General features: G+C 43.7%; 1 protein-coding gene across 5 annotated transcripts in view; it reads right to left on the bottom strand.

Moving 5' to 3' along the window:
- The window catches only part of CFAP61 (cilia and flagella associated protein 61), a 293,467-nt gene that overhangs the window by 107,605 nt on the left and 173,071 nt on the right, over nt 1-12,791 (bottom strand). The gene's annotated exons all lie outside the window — the stretch shown is intronic.

Below are 12,791 nucleotides of genomic sequence, written 5' to 3'. Positions count from 1 at the left end.
TTTTTGCACAAACGTTCCAACAGAACCGATCATTTCAATGAAAGAAGGAAGATGGCCCTGGAGAAACTAACTGCAGAAACTTCCAGAAGCTAAAATACTGTCATGCCAGGCACCATTTCATTTTTTAAAAATTTGCTTCTCAGGGGTGCCTGGGTGGCGCAGTCATTAAGCGTCTGCCTTTGGCTCAGGGCGTGATCCCAGAGTTCTGGGATCGTTCCCCACATCAGGCTCCTCCGCTGGGAGCCTGCTTCTTCCTCTCCCACTCCCCCTGCTTGTGTTCCCTCTCTCGCTGGCTGTCTCTCTCTGTCAAATAAATAAATAAAATCTTTAAAAAAAAATTGCTTCTCAGAGTAAAGCAAAATAAAGCACAACATTGGGAGGAGGGAGGAAAACTGAATGTAAATTAATGCAGAGTTGAAGTTTCAGACTACTTCTAAGAAGTTTCTTGGGATCACAACCACCATGGCTGATACCTTCTGAGTGCTTACCATCAAGTGCTTTGTGTGTCTCTCATTTGATCCTCGAAGCAGCAATACCATGAGGTCAGTAAAAATATCCCTATTAATTATGTGGAACTGAGGCAAAGTGATGCGCTCAAGACTACAGAGCAGGGGAGTCTGAAGGCAGGGCATGAACCCAGGCTGTCTGGCTCCAGTGTCTTTTCACCTAACCTCTGTCTCCATTGCCCTGTAGACACCAAACAGTTGACAAGGATCCAAAGATCATCTAATTCCTATCAGTCAACATTAACTTTATTATTTTCAGATATATATTATATATATAATATATATAAATATATATGGCACATCTTGCATTTACTACAAAAGGAATATATATATATGTATATATATTATTTTCTGATATCTCTATGTGTTTGTGTGCGTGTGTGTGTGTGTGTGTGTATGTATATGTATTTCATCTCAATTACTCAGATCAGATACCAAAGTATCACCTAGGAGAAATTCTAGAAGGTTCCTTTTAGAAGCAAAACTGCTTTATGTTTGCATCAGACTTTCCAGGGCCCGAGACACGTTCATGGACATTATCATAGAGATTAATCTTCAAGGCAGTTTGTGCCAGGGGCAGGGGGCAAGTTGTTATTATCTGCATTGCATACAGAGGAAAATCAAGGTTGGAAATACCAGGTAATTTGTTCACGGTCACGAAGCTCACGGACAGCAGGACCAGAGGTGAGAGCCATATCTCTTCCAACCCGAGCAGTGCCCTCTGCACTCAACTGGCTGTCCTCTAACCAGTCCTGTGAGTGACGTTGGGTAGCACAACGCAAGCGCGTAAGCAGAGGCTGCTATGGACTGACGTGCTCAAGACTCACTCCATGTTTCCCTTTACATATTAAAATACTCCTGTCACAAATTTGCCCTCCAGCTAAAGTCAGCAAAATTTTATGAGTGAGTTGATCTTTTCATAGGATGGTGAGAAAGAGATTTCTCTCTAAAATCTCTTCTTAGTTCACACCTCCCCTTAAACCAACCAAATGCCAAAAAAGAAACCTTCACCAAGTTTGAGGGGAACACCTGCCCTCCTTTCCCATGAGGAAACTGGAACTTTTCCAAACGTGGAAATGCTATCAATTTACTGACAATCTGTTAAGTACCACTAAAAACAGGAGACTTTTGGTAACGGCATGGGCCGGCAGTGTAATGAACTCAGCGGCACCTGACATTTAAAAATAGCTAAATATTATGAAAGGTTGTGCTCTAAAGTCTCTAAGGATACGTGTCATTTAAGAATGAATATTCTTCTTTGATACAAAGAAAACCAAGCACATCTTATCCTCTAATAATAAGAATAAAATTTTTGAATATGTTCAAATAACATAAAGGTCACAATTAACCCAGCTACTTAGGGCTGCCAGTCTGCAAATGCACACTGATGACAGGTCTTTAATCTGGTTCCATTTAACAGAAAATGCAAATAATAATACGTGTTTATACCCACATGAAGTTAAAATTTATTTTGGCTTTGGTGCCTATGTGATGGAAATGTGGTTTATGTTGTACTAATAATACAGTTATATACATGCCGTTTTTACAGCTCTATGTGAACAGGCGGCTTAGTAATTATCCAGCTATATCTTTTACTACAAAAACAATCCCTTTGGCACTGAATAATTTGAACGATCTAACAACATGGATCAAATGACTTCTAAATTGCCAAATTGCCACACTGTAATACCCTGAATTATGCAATTGTGCAATTAAAGACTTCTCCAAAAGATTTTGAGTGGGGGGCATTGTCTGGATTTTTATCTACAAGGCACCAGCTTTCCACTCCTTAGCCAAATTCCTTTTGCATTCTTCACTGTGGCTACTCTGGTCCTTTATCCAGTCTTCAAGGTCACGACTTTAACCTTTCTTGTTCTCCCTCTGATCCCCTTTCCTCATTCTCAAGTGAGTACATCTCCCACATCATAAAGAAAACAGAGATCGGCCACCAGCCACCCCCCCCCAACCCTGTTTCCCTCCTTGTTACCTCCAATAACATCGACAGGACCATTCTTCCATTCCCCCTAATTCAGAAGACAGGTTTTCCCCAATAACACTGTCTCCTCTTCATGTTCCTCCTCTCTCTTTCCCTATTTCTGTACCAGCACACTTCTCTTACAGCTGTACTTAATAAACCTGGAAGTAACCAGTTCGTGCTAAGATGGAGTCATGCAGTCAACAGGGGCCATGGCCTTGCTTGTCTGCTTCTCCAAGGCTTCCACTCTCAAGGTCCCCTCAGGCCCAAGGCGGTTCCTGGAGCTCCAGATATCACATCCCGTATCCACATTATAGTCAGAAGGAAGGAGGAATGGGTGGAAAGGTCTGCCCATTAAGAAGAAATTAAAAGTCTCATGTGACATTTCTGCTTACATTGCCGGAACTCAGTAATACAGCCACATGTGGCAGAAAGCGAACCAGGAAAATGGTGTTTTTCAAAAACCACATTGCCCAAGGTTCTGTTATCAAGAACAAAGTACAGAATAAATATTGGGAGGCAACGAGAAATCTCTACTTATGCTGACACATGAAGGAAGGGTAGGTGGGCATGGGGGAAGATCCTTCTATCAATCAGGGTCCAGGCAGATAATAGATGGCTAACTCCATGGGGTTCAAATGAACAGAGGTAGACAGGTATGTGCAGGGTTCTGGGAACCAAAAGGGGATGGGGAGTCATACAGGAACTTGCAAGGGTAGGACGTCATCACTGATGTGAATGGAGGAAATGGGGACAGCCAGAGCCATGACAGAGACCCCGGCCAAAAGCTGCAGCCATAGAACATTCTGTCTGGGACAACATTATCTTAAGATTCTCTTCTATGATTGCTTTTTGTACCAGCTCCTCCTCCTTTGCCCATCTATCCCTGCTCACAAGCTTCCCAGTCTTCATGCCTGCTTCCTGGGCTGGGCTACCTACTACCATGACTTCCTGTTACATATTTACACTACAGCTTCCTTCTGAGCCTGAAACCCAGTTTCCAAATGCCTATCAGTCCTAATGGGGCTGCTCCACAGGCATCCCAAATTCAGTAGGTGTTCAAACACAGGTCTTTGGAGCCCCATTCCTTTGCTCCTTTATCTCCGTCAAAGGCATGACCAACTAACCATCTCTCGAGTTAGGGATTGGAGAGCCAACTTCAGACTCCTCCCCTCTTTCTCACTTCCCACAAGTGGTCACCATGTCCAGTCACTTTTATCTGATCCACATGTCTCGAATGAGCCCCACCGACATTCCTGAGACCCACTGCCTTAGCTCACCTTCTTGCCTAGAGAAATAGTCTCCAGTGAGTTTCTCTGGCACGAGTCTTTCTCCTGCCCATCTTCCACACAGCCACTGGAAACCTCTTTTTAAATTAAATCAAATCTCAGTTGTTCCTGGTTTTAAGTTTCCACGTTAGCTCATCACCATGATAGCAGCAGAGCAAGGTAGCTAAGACCATGGGCTCAAGAGTCAGATTGTCTCAGCTGGACCCCAGGCTCCAGTACTTTTTAGCTTTTTGACCTTGGGAAAGTGGCAACTTATTTAACCTCTCTGCAGCTCAGCTTCCTAGTCTGTAAAATGGGAATAATAGAATCTAATGCCTTACAGGGGTGCTGTGAGGATTACGTGATAGTATCTGTAAAAATGTTTAGAATATTGCCTGCTGCATAGAACATTTGCAATAAATAATGATTTTAATTAAAATAATTTAAAACATTAAGTTCAAATGCATGAGCATGGTATGTAAGGCCCTCATAAGGGCCTTATATCAGGGCCTAAATTAACCTCGTTAACCTTCTTGTTACTCAGTGAAGGTTCCCCGACTCTTTCATGCCTTTATATGAATGTGTCCACATTTTTCTCCAACCTTGTATTTTTTTATTTAATTTTTAATCTGATTCAGAAACATCCAAGTATTTAATTTTTTAAATTGATAACTATCTAAAAATATTGGTCTGGGGTGCCTGGGTGGCTCAGTTAAGCATCTGCCTTCAGCTCGGGTCATGATCCCAGGGTCCTGGGATTGAGCCCCACATTGGGCTCCCTGCTCAGCAGAAAGCCTGCTTCTCCCTCTCCCTCTGCCTGCCGCTCCCCCTGCTGTGCTCTCTCTCTGTCAAATACATAAATAAAATCTTTAAAAAATAATAATAAAAATAAAAATATTGGTCCAAATAATAAAGTTTTTAATGTACAATTTTAGTAGATTTTAGCTCTTCTGAGGATGAAATATGGAGCTCAAATGTTTAAGACTTTTAATTTGATGACCAATGAATATTTTAAAAGTTCCTGCAAACAGAACAGTGAGTCACAGGGTACATCTTGGATTTGGACACACAGTAGACAAAATGGCAGGAATAGCAGGACCACAGGAAAAACACGGTTCTCAGAACTAATGGTGTTGGCTTCATGTACATAAATAATATCTAACATCACTGTGAGCCCTCTGCTCCAAAATCAAAGGTCACGGTGTTGTGGAAAAAAAAAAAAGTTCAAGTTAAGTGCTCAAGCCAATGAAACATTAAACAAGTGCACCTGCATTTTCACAGCAGATAATTCCAGTGGGGATTTTATGTTGCTGTGGATACAAGGGGAGGAACAGCTCAAAGATACTTGTAAAGCAGGGAGGGATTAGAGTATCCAGGGAAATAAGTAAAAGGTATTGCATTTCATTCCGTGCTTCAGGAGGACAGCTACAAAATTAGGTCTAAACATCCTTATCCTTCAAATAAAGAGGGTCACATTGCCAATTTATTGTGAACACGATAAAAGAAACGTAAAACTTTTCATGTTGCTTACCGTTCTGGGCAAGAGAAACCTGTCAGCCTGCCAAGTGAATGCTCATTATTTTTATTTTTAATTTTTTCCTGTTTTTTTTTTTTGTCATAGCAAGGGCAACCAAAGCCAGTGACTTAATTAACTGCTTTCATTAATGCTTTTATTTGAATAAATAGATAATGCAGACAGAAAATAATTCTCCCACATTGATCTAAATGTTACCATTTAATTTACTAAAATCCCTGCTTTCTGAATTGTTCACAACAATGACAAAAATGTTTGCCAAATTACAGTAAATCCTAGCTCAAGACAGGTATTTAACCTAACTGCTTATTTAAGTAGTCAAAGGATAACTCAGATCTAATTCAGTCTTAATGATATTATGCAATGTCACAAAATTCATGATGAAACACTATAGATGGAACTTAGAAGTTGGGAGTTATGTGAATTTCCAATACCAAAAGAAAAATATAAGGCAAAACAGGTCAAAATATTTATGATACGTTTATTAAGAGAATCTGCCTGTTTTTCCCTGAAAAAAAAGTTTTAACTTTCTTCGGCAATACTATTTTGTTTAGATCACAAAAGAGATTGTTTTTGGCAATGTCCTTGGCTACTTCATTTCTGTTGTGTTAGTAAAAACAGCATGGCAGCTGCTTCCATGGCCACCCAGCTGTCAGTAATGGAGTACTCAGACCTCCAGGGGGAGACCAAAGAAAGAGAGACCCACAGAGGGTGGTGTCAAGGATTCTGAGCTCTTCTAAAGGTGGGTGGAGTGTTCATGGGGTGAGGAAGAAGTTCAAAGCTCTCTCCCTAACCCTTTCTCTCTTCTCTCGGGCGCCATCTTGCGTGGCTCTCCTATTCATGGAAGCTCCAGTAGGAACGAGCACGGGGCCTGGAGAAAAGGACCAAGGAGCAAGACTCTTAAACCTGCCTGAGTCCAGGCTTGTGTCCTGGGACAACAGATATAGAATCAACACCAAACACAACAATAAGGTCTGGCTGCCTGCCTGGAGTAACGTAGGTACTCTGTGAATTCTCCAGGGACCCATCAGGGGAGAGGGGTGGTGCCCAGGGTAAGGGACTAGGGGGAAGGTCTGGGGATTCAGGATCTCAGATGAATAGTTGTGTATCTCTGCATAAAAGTAAAACATAAATCCTTACTGAAAAAATGAAAATGAATGTAATGTTTGAAATGGTCATTGATGAAGAAGAATGAAATTTGGAAGTTGTGGCAAAACAAACTAAGATGAAATTGAATTTTGCTTTATAATGTATGGGAAATGAAGTGAAAATGTTATACATTTATACTTCGAACATAGTTTTATATATATGGAACATTTACAAGATGTAATACCAAGACGGCAGTTATAAAAGACCAGCTGGAAGGCCTTTGCACACAAGAGATGGTAAAATATAAGACACCAATTAATCAGGTCCCTAAGACTGGAATAAAGCATTGTGGGGATTCAACAGTGAGTGAGATCACTTCTGGACGTGTGGGGGTGGGGATGAGGACGGGTTTTATGTTTGGGGCAAATGCTGGTGGTTACAAGGCTTTATTAACACTATACGGGCAGGTTTCCTCATGCTTGGTGGTTAGATCTTGGACCTTTATTCTTAATGGTGACAGTTTAAGCATGAAGTGTATGAAATGCTTTCTACGAGGTCCAATTTAGCGTGTAAATACAATGACATGGGTAATGACTTCAGCAATGTCATGTTTAATGATAAGTTAATAATTATGCCTGGTAAGCCCTGAAGTAATGATATGTCAACCTAGAAGTTATATGATTTGTTGAGAATTGGAAAATGTGGTTTGGAAAACAAGCTCATAAAAACAGGTTAATTACAATGAGCAATGATAGGGGGAAATAGGTTTCCTTATAGATAAGACTGCTGGGGCGCCTGGGTGGTACAGCGGTTAAGCGTCTGCCTTCAGCTCAGGGCGTGATCTCAGCATTATGGGATCGAGCCCCACATCAGGCTCCTCCGCTATCAACCTAGAAGTTATATGATTTGTTGAGAATTGGAAAATGTGGTTTGGAAAACAAGCTCATAAAAACAGGTTAATTACAATGAGCAATGATAGGGGGAAATAGGTTTCCTTATAGATAAGACTGCCAATTTTGAGGAAATGTCTACATAAATGGTTACAATAGCCGGATGCGTGTCAGAGTTACATGGGGAGTCTTAAAGATACATATTCCTGGGACCCACCCCAGCCCGCAAAATATAATGACAGGAATAGGGGCCCAGGAAACTTTTTAAAATTACCCCACCCCCACAAGTAGCTCTGGTGTACAGAGTTGTTGAGTCTGGAATTTTCACAATCTGTTGCTTATAGAAAAAGTTACTCAACATTAACCTCATGTCCAGGAAGCTGATCACAACATTATGTCCATCACAAGTTCTTAAAATACAAGGAAATTCAAGGTTTTTTTTTTTTTTTTTAAAGCCCAAGTGCCTTACTATGTTGGTATATTGGGAAGATTCTGGTTATCCCTTTGAAAGAAATTTTCTTTTGAGAACTCCAGTTAGAGATCAAGATGGTCTCCAGAGGCCATGTGCCCAGTAGATGGCCTTGTCTGGTCTGGATCTCACACAGTGGCTCCAAGTGCTCCAATTCTCCAGAGGGGGTGGCTACCTGGCACCTCTCTAGGCCTCTCCTCCAAATTTCCACCCAGTATCAAATGGTGTAAGGGAAGTGTCAGTTTGACACCTCCTTATCCCTAAAAGTGCTTATAGCCACTTCTATTTGTTTGTACCAGGTCAACATAATTCAATTGGTGGGTGCTATGGGAAAGCAAGAAAGTGACTAGTGGATTCAGAGCTCAGGCTGGTCAAGGAGGTGTGACTGGGAGTAATGGTGTCCTTGGTCTTTTGGGGAGTTAGGCTGCATACGAGAAAGGTGGGAACAGTAGGATGGAGATAGATAGTATGGACTAGTGCCACTGACGTCCAAGTAATTCCCTGGAGGACTTGTTTAAACAGAGATCTCTGGGCCCCATTCTCCAAGTTTCTGATACAGTAGGTCTGGGGTGGGGCCTGAGAATTTGTATTTCCCAAGTTCCCAAATGATGTCCATGCTGGTGGTCCATTTTGAGAAACACTATTCTAGGCACAGAAAAATGAGAGGCTCCCAGGGGTTTTGGGTGCTTAATAAAATTGGGTAGAGTTTAATATAAGTTTTACTGAAGGAGTATATGATCCCATTAAATATCTGAGACACATGAGTAAAGGCTGAAATTTTTGTCTTGGCCTTGTTTTTTTAATGTAAGGGATTCCTGGATTTGGCGTGGTGGTGCACTTGGAGCCGCCTAAGACTTACATGATAAACTTGAGGTTAGTGACAGACTAGAGGATCTAAAATATGTCCAGATTAAGGTTTGCAAAGCATCCAAGTATCACGAAAGGGCCTGAGAAATATCCATTGGCAACCCAAAAAGCAGTGATGGTCAGTGGGAGCCAGGGATGTGGCCCCTACGACCATGAGATTCTTTGGTGCATAAGGGATTTGGTGCATCCTTGAGTTTGGGTAGACAGCTAAAAGGGCAGGGCACAACTCCAGTTTTCTCCGTAGTCAAGCAACTTTACAAAATAGAAACACCACAGAGCATTGGTCAGCTTGCTTGGTCCTCCTGATGTTGAACCAGAGATGGTGGCCATTTTAGCCGAACTACAAGAGAAGGTCTTTGCCAGACCAGGAACTCTTGCAAGGAAGGGACACATACACTGGCAGGAAACACCTGTGATTCATCCCTAATCTTCAGGGAAGAAAGCATCTTCCATATAAAGGCCTACCTCCCCAGGCTCTTCTCTCATATGAGACAATGCGAGGCTGCCACAAGGGAACTAGATATGCAGATTTAATTAGTGGGGCAGTGTCAGTCTAATAAGTTTTGAGGGCTAGGCTTTTCCAGATGCTTTGCATGTATCACCTGATTTAACCCTCATGCCAGTGAGGAGGAAAGATTCTGGGTTCTCTCCCCATTGTACAGGTGAGGACAGTAAGCTTCACAGATGTTGGATGATTTTCCTGGGCCCCATCAGTCATGGCAGAACACTGACTCTCTCCAGTACACCCTAACTCGGTGGTTCTGGGACTCTGCCCCCCAGAGGGGTGTGAGAACACAGAGCCCTGCCCCCTTCTCCCCCTCATTTCTGATTTGATCCTTACAGGGGGACACCTGAGTATTCGCATCTCTAGTGGGTCCCCAAGTGTTATTTGGAAGTGCTGGTCCACAGACCACAATTTGACTACCGATCTAACCTTTTCTCTGTCCCAAAGTAGAAATAAAGTATTTGCCAAGACAGGTCCCCCAAGGCTGTCTTTTTTTTTCCAGCAAAACTTTCTGATACACCTGGGTTCTCTTCAGACCTGCAAGAACGCCTGGGAAGAGAGGTGGCCATGAAATCCTCTTGCCACAGCCTTCTTATCTAGCCTCGCTTTTTCTCTGCCTTCATCTCTGCCCACGTGCTTTGCTAAAGGACAATGGAATATTAAGAAGGAAAGAACAAACTAAAAAAATGGGGATGGTAGGGAGCCTACCCACATCACCTGCAAAAGGTTCTCCCATCCCGCTGCCTTCCTGCCCCTCTCTGCCTGGGGGCATCTTCTGCCCAGGGGAGGTGAAGGGACAGGCTGGAAGAACAGCCGAAGGTGACCATGTGACCAGAGGGACATTAACTGGTGGGTAAATACTACACCTCCCTCACCTGAAGAGGGAGCACTTTCCCTTGTGTCCCTTTGAAGGCCCCAGTGTGGCATTAGGTCTCAGCTGCCCACAGCGACCCGCTGACCAGTGTTTTTTGGGGGTTTTGCTGACTTCCCTCCCTTTCCCACCTCACCACCCTACGGTCTCAGGTAATTTCCTGGGATCACCCCCAAATAAACTGCACCCAAATTCTTTGTTTTCAGCTTTTGAAGGAATGCAATCCAAGACAGGTGCCAACATCATCATTTGAAAATGATCTGATAGTAGAGGGTGGAGGGTGGGTGCGTCTATTACTCAGTCCGCACATGTGGTTTGTATTTTGTGTGATCATGAAGAACTCATTCCCCACTTAACCCCAAAGATTCACGAAAAAAAAAAGCACACAAAAAAAATGACAATAAGCTTATCCCCCAAAAGGCCTAATATTGCTCAAAGAGTCTTGCTTTTCTTTTGTTCTGGGAGTATCTAAAGTGGGCAGTAGGAGATAAGAAAAGTTATCCTGAAATGAGCAGGAATGGACAATTTCAGTAAATGAAGATTTTTCTCATTTAACATTAATTACATTTAAATCTTGGAATCAGATTAGGAAACTCAATTGTGATTAGCAACACCAGGGAGTCTGGGTCATTGTTTTCTGATGGCAGAACGGCAAGTCTTTCTGCCTGGGAAGGCCCTCCCCCACCCCCACCCCAGTCACCAGACGGTATCTCGGTGTCTCGGTGTCTCGGCGTGGGCCCCTGACAGGTCCCATTGTGATGCCAACATAACAAGAGGCAAGACTCGACCTGCCCCGTTGATCTCTGCCTGCTCCCCAGGCAAAGCAGAGGACAGCAGCGCACGTGCCGCAGGCCTGGCCACCACACTGTGCTTGTCTGGGTATCAAAAGGACAACCAAGGGAGCAAATGTCCGTCCATTCATGGGGCTGAGACCGACGGTATGGAACAATGACAACCACCAACCTGTTCATTGGGGTTTAGCTCTGAGATCAGCAAGTAAGCACTAACTATTTAATTAGTCACCTAATTAGTGACAGGCCACACTGAAGGTTTCAGATGTCCTCAGACGAATGTAGAGATAAAAAGTCTAATTAAGCCGCAGGCGCTGGGCTGGCGGCTGCCAGAGCCCACAGCTGCGCCGGATGTGTGGCCCGCTAGCAGGAGTTCGGTCATCCGGCCCCAGTGGCGGCTTTACACATGTGCCCTCCTTGGTCCAAGCTCTTCTTAGTCACTGCAACTCACCCAACCAGATGAGGGATTCATGTTTAGGTAGAAAATCAGAGATGCCCCCCCCTTGCTGAGATCATTCGGTCGGTTTTTTGAGAAAACTCTTCCCTGTGGTGGAAGTGGAAGGGAAGGTGAGCCTGGAGCCTTCGCAGCCTCCAGCGCTTTCTGTGAATCGAAGAGTGTTTCTCTAGGCACACAAAGGGTCGTCGGGACACCACCCAGGGCTGCTTTCAGTCACTGTCATCCCAGGATGCCACTGTAGGCTCCTTGAGAGATTCTTTACCTCAGAATTTAATTAGGAAGGATTTTAAAATAACGGATTAAAAGGAACTGCTCCGTAATTAGGAGTAAATAATATAATGCACAGAAGCATAGGGACACACGAGCTGCAGCAGAATAAACCTGTAACTGCTTCAGCTCAGTGAGCTCATGCCCAAGAGACAGCAGCAAAGAAGCTGTTCTGTGTGATTCTTGGGGGGGGGGGAACCGCTCTCTACTTGGGACACTGCCTGGGGCAGGGCCTGAGACTCTGGATTGCTAGCGAGCGCCCAGGTGACTGTGATACCGCTGCCGCTCCACAGACCACACTGTGAGTAAAAAGGACACTCCTGCCTTTTTTTAAAAAATTATTATTATTATTATTTTTTGTTTAGGGAGAGAGAGAGTGTGTGAACAGGGGAGGGGCAGAGGAAAAAGGAGAGAGACAAGCTCAAGCAGGTTCCGTGCCCGGTGAGGAGCGCGATGTGGGGCTCGATCTCACGACCCTAAGGTCATGACCCGAGCCGAAATCAAGAATCAGACACTTACCCGACCAAGCCCCCCAGGTGCCTCATCTGCTCCTTTTTTTTTGGCATAGCATTTCTATATTTCTCTTTTAAAAATGAAATTGGAGTACTTCATTGGAAAGCCTTTAGTATTCAAAGCATGACGTTTGGGGCGTTTGGCAGAGCTGGACTTGGTCCGTGAAGTGATTGGTGAAAATATGACTTCCTACAGTTTTGTGGGGAAGTGCCTCCTGCTTTCTGAAAAGAGATTTCAGACTTCATTACAAAGCTCTTCTTTGGCAAACAGTGATTCCTGGACAGATGATAGATGCTCACCTCCGGACCTGACTATTGATCCAAGAAGAGGAAGTTCCCTTTAGGCCTCAGATGTGATTGGTGGAGTTCCTAGGGTGACAGCACCTTCAGGCTGGCAGGACTGTGGGGGTCCCTGCCATGACCCTCTCAGCACAGTGAGGAGGACAGGCCATAGCACTGGTTGGCAGCACAGGGGGGCTGACAGCTGATGCCAAGTTCTTTCTGTTCTTTCCCATGACTGGAGTTTTAGACAAGTCTTATTACTAAAAGTACCAAGAAGGATAACGTATATGAAATTCTTACACTGTCCAAGACAAGAACTTTCAGTCCCAAAGAGCTGGGGCAACCGAATGAACACAACCGATCAATCATGAGAACCATAATTTAAAAATAGTTCAGGTCCATGATGTAAATGTCTTTGAATGCTAAAGAACCTAGATGATTCACAATAAAATGTCTTAAGAGCTGCCTTTCCCCTCCAATTCACTGCTGTCTACACCACAGGATGGGC

The sequence above is a fragment of the Ailuropoda melanoleuca genome, chromosome 13 (genome assembly GCF_002007445.2).
Source record: "Ailuropoda melanoleuca isolate Jingjing chromosome 13, ASM200744v2, whole genome shotgun sequence".
Taxonomy (NCBI): Eukaryota; Metazoa; Chordata; class Mammalia; order Carnivora; family Ursidae; genus Ailuropoda; species Ailuropoda melanoleuca.
The sequence above is the reverse complement of the archived record's forward strand: the minus strand, read 5'-3'. Positions and strand labels throughout refer to the sequence as shown.